The sequence below is a fragment of the Orycteropus afer genome, unplaced genomic scaffold, assembly GCF_000298275.1.
Source record: "Orycteropus afer afer isolate SDZICR_OR568_19922 unplaced genomic scaffold, OryAfe1.0 scaffold00108, whole genome shotgun sequence".
NCBI classification, from domain to species: Eukaryota; Metazoa; Chordata; class Mammalia; order Tubulidentata; family Orycteropodidae; genus Orycteropus; species Orycteropus afer.
Window position 1 is genome coordinate 6,439,193 of NW_006921695.1, and position 6,022 is coordinate 6,445,214.

Consider the following 6,022-nt stretch of genomic DNA (forward strand, 5'->3'; position numbering starts at 1 on the left):
ATCTTCCTTCTGAGGAGTGGCTGGTGGGTTTGAACCGCCAGCCTTCTGGTTAGCAGTCAAGTGCCTTAGGCACTATGCTACCAGAGTTCCTAGGGCTATTTATAGTACTTTGCCTCCTCCAAAGCAAGGACTCTGAGAGAGGAAGAGAAAGTCAGGAAGAAAGAAGTCAGTTTTCTTTGTAATCTAATCTCAGAAATGATATCCCATCATGTCTGCCATGTTGTTTGTTAGAAGTGAATCACTACATCTAGCACACACTCAAAGGAAGTGGATTACCCAAAAGTGTGAATACTAGGAGGTAGAGATCATAGCTGGCCTCCACACACAAGTCAACCAGTGCTGAGGGAGGGGGCAGGCTTCTTCTGGCCTGTCTCAATTGGGGAAAAAAAAAAAAAAACTCCTGCTCCTTATAAGCATCTTGTCCCTAAGAAAAGTGAAAGAGGGTAAGGTGCACTTTACATGCTCTTCCACACCCATCAACTGGGTAAATAAATCCTAAATGAATGAGGAAGTGGTGACAAGAAATTACAAACCTTATACTAATAATGAGGAGCTCTGGTGGCATAGTGCCCAAGGTATTTGACTGCTAACCAGAAGGCTGGAGGTTTAAACCCACCAGCCACACCTCAGAAAGAAGACTGGGCAATCTACTTCCACAGAGATACTGCCTTGGAAACCCAAGGAGGAATCAACAATGAACTCAAATATACCAATGATATCCACTTTGAGTTGGATTCGATTCACCAGCAATGAGTTTGGTTTTTTGGTTTATACTAATAATCAGGAGTGTGGCATCCTTTCAAATTTAAGGAAACATCACTGAATAAGGAATTGACAACTCTGGCACACACGGGGTCACCATGAGTCAGAGTCAACCAGATGGCGATTTTTTTTTCAGCATTCACATTACCCTGTTTATATTATGATGCCATTTTACATAAAAAGACTTTAAAGTGTGGAGACATTGAGTAACCCATGGCCATACAGGTAATATGTGAGGGAGACAGAATCTATAAATACTCAATCCCTGAAAAATGTCTGCCATGTTCTATATTATAATTATGTTTCCCCATATTCAGAATCTGCTTGGAAACAACTACTTAATGAAGATATTTGTACTTGTCAGTGAAAATATTTCATTTCAGGAATGAGACATAATTGTTCTTCCTTGTCCTAAAATGTCCCCTAAATCTGAAGATCTATGATGCTGATGAAACAATAACTGTGCCAGACAGTAAAATACACACCTGGCTTGTGAGTGAGCAATCAACAGGGTCAGAAGCCAGCACATGGGAAGGATACAGCACACCTCTGGACTGTACAGCCAGTGCTTGCACCTGAGAGATTTGCCAGTGGCTCACATCCCAGACAGGTGGTGACATCTGAAGATTTGTCCAGGGTACACGGGTGGGATGTGTCACTCCTGATAACATGACAGGCCACAAAAGCAGTGCTCAAATCTGAGACAAAATATTTGCCTTCATCAAATACCCAGACTCTCCTACCCTTTGGTTCACTGACATGAACTAAATCAAAGCAGCATGTAGCTACCTGCCACCTTTAAGATATAGAGTCTGTACAACAGCTATTCTAACCCAGGTGCTGCACTGTGATATAATGCCTGAAGAATTTTGTCTCTTCTAAGTTTCACATCCTTTCTCAAAAGAACTGGCAATTTTATAAAAGTTTTGACTGACATAGAGTTATACATAAGTCCCTGGGTGGAAATCTACTTTCGTAAAGATTTACTGCCTTCTAAACCCAATGGGTGTCACTATGATTCAGAATCAACTCAATGGCAGTGAGGGTGGTTTTGTTTTTTGGAGGGATGGCACAAATAGTTTATACTTGACTAGTAAGCTAAAGATTAGTAGTCTGAACCCACTCAACAGTACTAAGGAAGAAAGGCATAGAGATCTGCTTCCATAAAGATTACAGCCAAGAACTCATAGAGCAGTTCTGCTCTGTAACATATGGGGTTACCATGAATCAGAATCAACTTGACAGCAATGAGTATAATCATATGTGTGCCTTCATTATAAAGTGTTTAAAAGCAAAGATATTACTTTGATGACAAAGGTGCACCTAACCCAAGCCATGGTCTTCAATCATCTCATGTGCATGTGAAACCTGGATCCTGAAATAGAAAATTGAAGAATTGACACACGTGAATTGTGTTGGTGAAGAATATTGAATATACTGTGGACTGTCATGAGAAAGAACAAGTCCATCTTGGAGGAAGTACAGCCAGAATGTTCCTTAGAAGCGAGGATGCTGAAACTTGGCCTTGCTTACTTTGGACACATTATCAGTAATGACCTATTTGTAGAAAAGGACATCTTATTTAGTAGAGGATTGCATAACACAAGGAAAACCATCCATGAGATGGAACATAATAGCTGCAAAAATGGGCTCAAAAGTATCAACAATTGTGAGGATGATGCAGGACCAGGAAATCTTTCATTGTGTTACACATAAAGTCACCATAAAGCAGAGTCTACTCAAAGTCACCTAACAACAACAATTTAACAGATATAACAGCAATTCAATAGTGTCACTGTTGAATGTGTGCTAGGCACTGTGATGTGTACTGAAAGTCACAGATGAATAAAATAGAGAACTTGTATGCCAGGAATTCAGTGTCTAGTGTGAGGGATAAAGAAGTATGTAATCTTCCCAAGACAATAAAGGGATATACTGGAAAAATGTGAGAGCAGACCTATCTGTTTCCTTCTCAGGTACCCAGTTTACTAAGCTGCCATTCCTTTGGCCAGAAGAAGGCTGGATGCATAAGAATTGGGAGGTGTCGAAAGGGATTGGACAGGGAGTCTACAGGTCAAGATAAAGGAGCTTGTGTGAATGTTTTCCAGATAGGCCTGATATAATGGATCACCAGCACATACCCACAAATCCTCTGAGACATTCCCTTCAGAGGAAGAGATTCCATCTGAACAAGAAACATCTAGATTTTAGTGATCCCCAGTCCCCCCAGGACCCCTGGTGGCACAGAGGTTAAGTAGTTACTTGCTACCCAAATGGACAGTGGTTCGAACCCACCAGCTGCTCAGCAGGAGAAAGAAGATGCAGTCTGCTTCATAAAGATTACAGCTTTAGAAACCCTATGAGTCAGTTCTACTCTATCCCATAGAGTTGCTATACATTGGAAATCATCTCTGTGGCAATGGATTTTGGGATTTTGGTAAGTCTTAACCATTATTCCCCCTTTTCAAACATCTTACAAAAACCTGTTGCTCACTTCAGAACACATGTGGCTTCTTGGTATTACCCAAGTTCTTTTTGAATAGCGACTGTGCTATTATTGAGGTTTTATTGGGAGATTAGATTGCCCTCTAGTCATCACTTTCCCAAAAGAAACAGTACAATTAAACAGTGATTGTATTTGTGTAAATCACATACTCTTCTTTTTACCTTGGCATAACAGAATTCTTCTTGGCTAACCTCAACTCATAGGAGTCCAGATGGTACAATGGTTAATTGCTCAGCTAATAACTGAAAGATTGGCAGTTCAAATTTACCCAGTGGCTTCATGAAAGAAGAGACCTGGCAATCTACTCTTGTAAACATTACAGCCTAGAAAACCCTATGGGGCAATTCTACTTTGTCATATAGGATCACTGTGAGTCAGAAATTGACTCAATAGCCCCTAACAACTTCAACTCTGTTTCTCTTCTAAGCATCCACTACAGTCTCCACCTGGGCATCCCATCAAGCACAGTAAGTATTCAATATTTAGCTTGGCCTGTGACCTACCTGCAGTTCCCTATATCACTGAACTCAAACAAGCATTCAAGACTTTTCTGCAGTTGAACTTATATACTCATACCCTCCATCCTCCCCTTACACTTGTTCTCATTATCCCTCTTTTTTCTATAAGCCATGTGATGTTTCTAACTAAATTTCCTACATACTTCACCACCCATCTCTGTCTCTCACATTGTCATGGCTTATGTACTGCTATTATGCTGAAAGCTATGTGTCTGAATTTCCTAGTGCTGCTGGAACAGAAACATGAACAGAAAATATATTTTCTCACAGTTTAGGAGGGTTTGTAATTTGTTGTCAGGTGTCATTGAGTCGGTTCTGACTCATAGAAACCCACATATACTGCCTGGTCCTGCATCATCCCCACAATAGTTGCTATGTTCAAGCCCATTGTTACAGCCACTATGTCAATCCATTTAGTTGAAGGTGTTCCTCTTTTTTGCTGACCCTCTACTTTATGAAGCATGATGTCCTTCTCCAGGCACTGGTCCCTCCTGCTAGCATGTCCAAAGTACAGGACATAAAGTCTCACCATCCTTGCTCATAAGGAGTATTCTAGCAGTACAAATCCAAAACAGATTTGTTCATTCTTCACCAACATCTTAAATCAAAGACATCAATTCTTCTTCAGTGTTCTTTAGTTATTGTCCAGCTTTCACATGCATTTGAGGCAATTAAAAATACCAAGGCTTGGGTCAGGTACATCTTAGTTCCCAAAATGACATCTATGCCTTTAATACTTTAAACCAAACCAACCAAACTCACTGCTGTCAAGTCAGATCCGACTCATAGTGACTCCTTTTTGGGTTTCCGAGGTGGTATCACTATGGAAGCAGATTGCCCAACCTTCCTTCCAAGGAGTGGCTGGTGGGTGTGAACCTCCACCTCTGGTTAGCAGTCAAGTGCCTTAGGCACTATGCCACCAGAGCTCCTTTTTAATACTTCAGAGGTCTTTTGCAGCAGATTTACCCAATGTAATACTTAGGAGACTAGATGTCCAAATTCAAGGCACAAGCTCTAGTGGAAGCCTCTCTCTCTCTGTGGGTTCTGGGGGAAAAATCTTTGTCTCTTTCCGATTCTCTTCTTTGCTCTCTTGGGGATCTCCATATAGTATCAATCTTTCCCCATTTGTGCTTCCTTGGTTGTGTCCCTAATCTGCTCATTTGATATCTCAAAAGTGATTGGCTTAAAACACACCCTATCCTGAAATGGTCTCATTAACATAACAAAGAAAACTCTATTCCCAAATGGGCTTACATCCACAGGTATTAGGATTTGGATTTACAACACATAATTAAGGGGGACACAATTCAATCCATAACACTATGCCATCAGTATTACAAATATCAGTGGGGTCAGATTTCCAGCAAGAAAGTGGAATAGGCAGACAAGCTACACAGACCCACTTCAACAAAGAAATGAGAAACCATTTGAAACAGATACAGAAGATAATTCTGGAACCCTGAGCTTTGAAGGGAAGGACAAAGAAGTAGATTAAATACCAACTAGCTGAAGAATGTGAACAGGGAATAAGGAGACAAAGCTATACTGACAGCACAGCCAATTTGAATATTTGTGTGTGGCATTTCAATCTGGGCAGCAATTTAAGAATCAGCTCTGCTGGCCAATGACAGCATGGCAACTGCATTGGTGGCTGACAACTAGAAAGGAAAATATTGAATAAAGAGACAAACAGAGCTGTGAACTTTCAGCTATCCTGAGGGTTTTGAATATTTGCAAGTTAGCTTCTGAAAAACAAGAAAAGGACCCACATGCCAAGGACAGCACGGGCAACCACACTGGAGTTTGATGACTAAAAACCTGCAATAACCCCCTTGTTGCTCTTACCACATACCCCCTTGGTGAACAGAGGTGTGCCCATCCCCTACCTCCACCCTCCTTCTGGACTGACAGGAATTCCATCCTAGTCTGTGAGGCCTAACAGAGCCTGAGTGCCCTGCACCACCCTCATTCTTCCTAGTTTTTGTTTGTTTTTAAATTGTTCTTTTTCCTTTTTCCTTTCTTCCTTTTTTCCCCCTCTTTCTTGTCCCTGGTTGTGGGGTTATTTTTGTTTGCTTTTTTTTTTTTCTCTTTCTTTCTTTCTTTCTTTCTTTTTGTTCTTCCCGCCCTGTGTTTTCTTTTTACAATTTTCTCTTTTCTTTATTATTCTTTTATTTATTTATTTTTAATCTATTATTCCCCCCTCTAAAAATATTGTGGGTTTTTCCTCTCTTTTTCT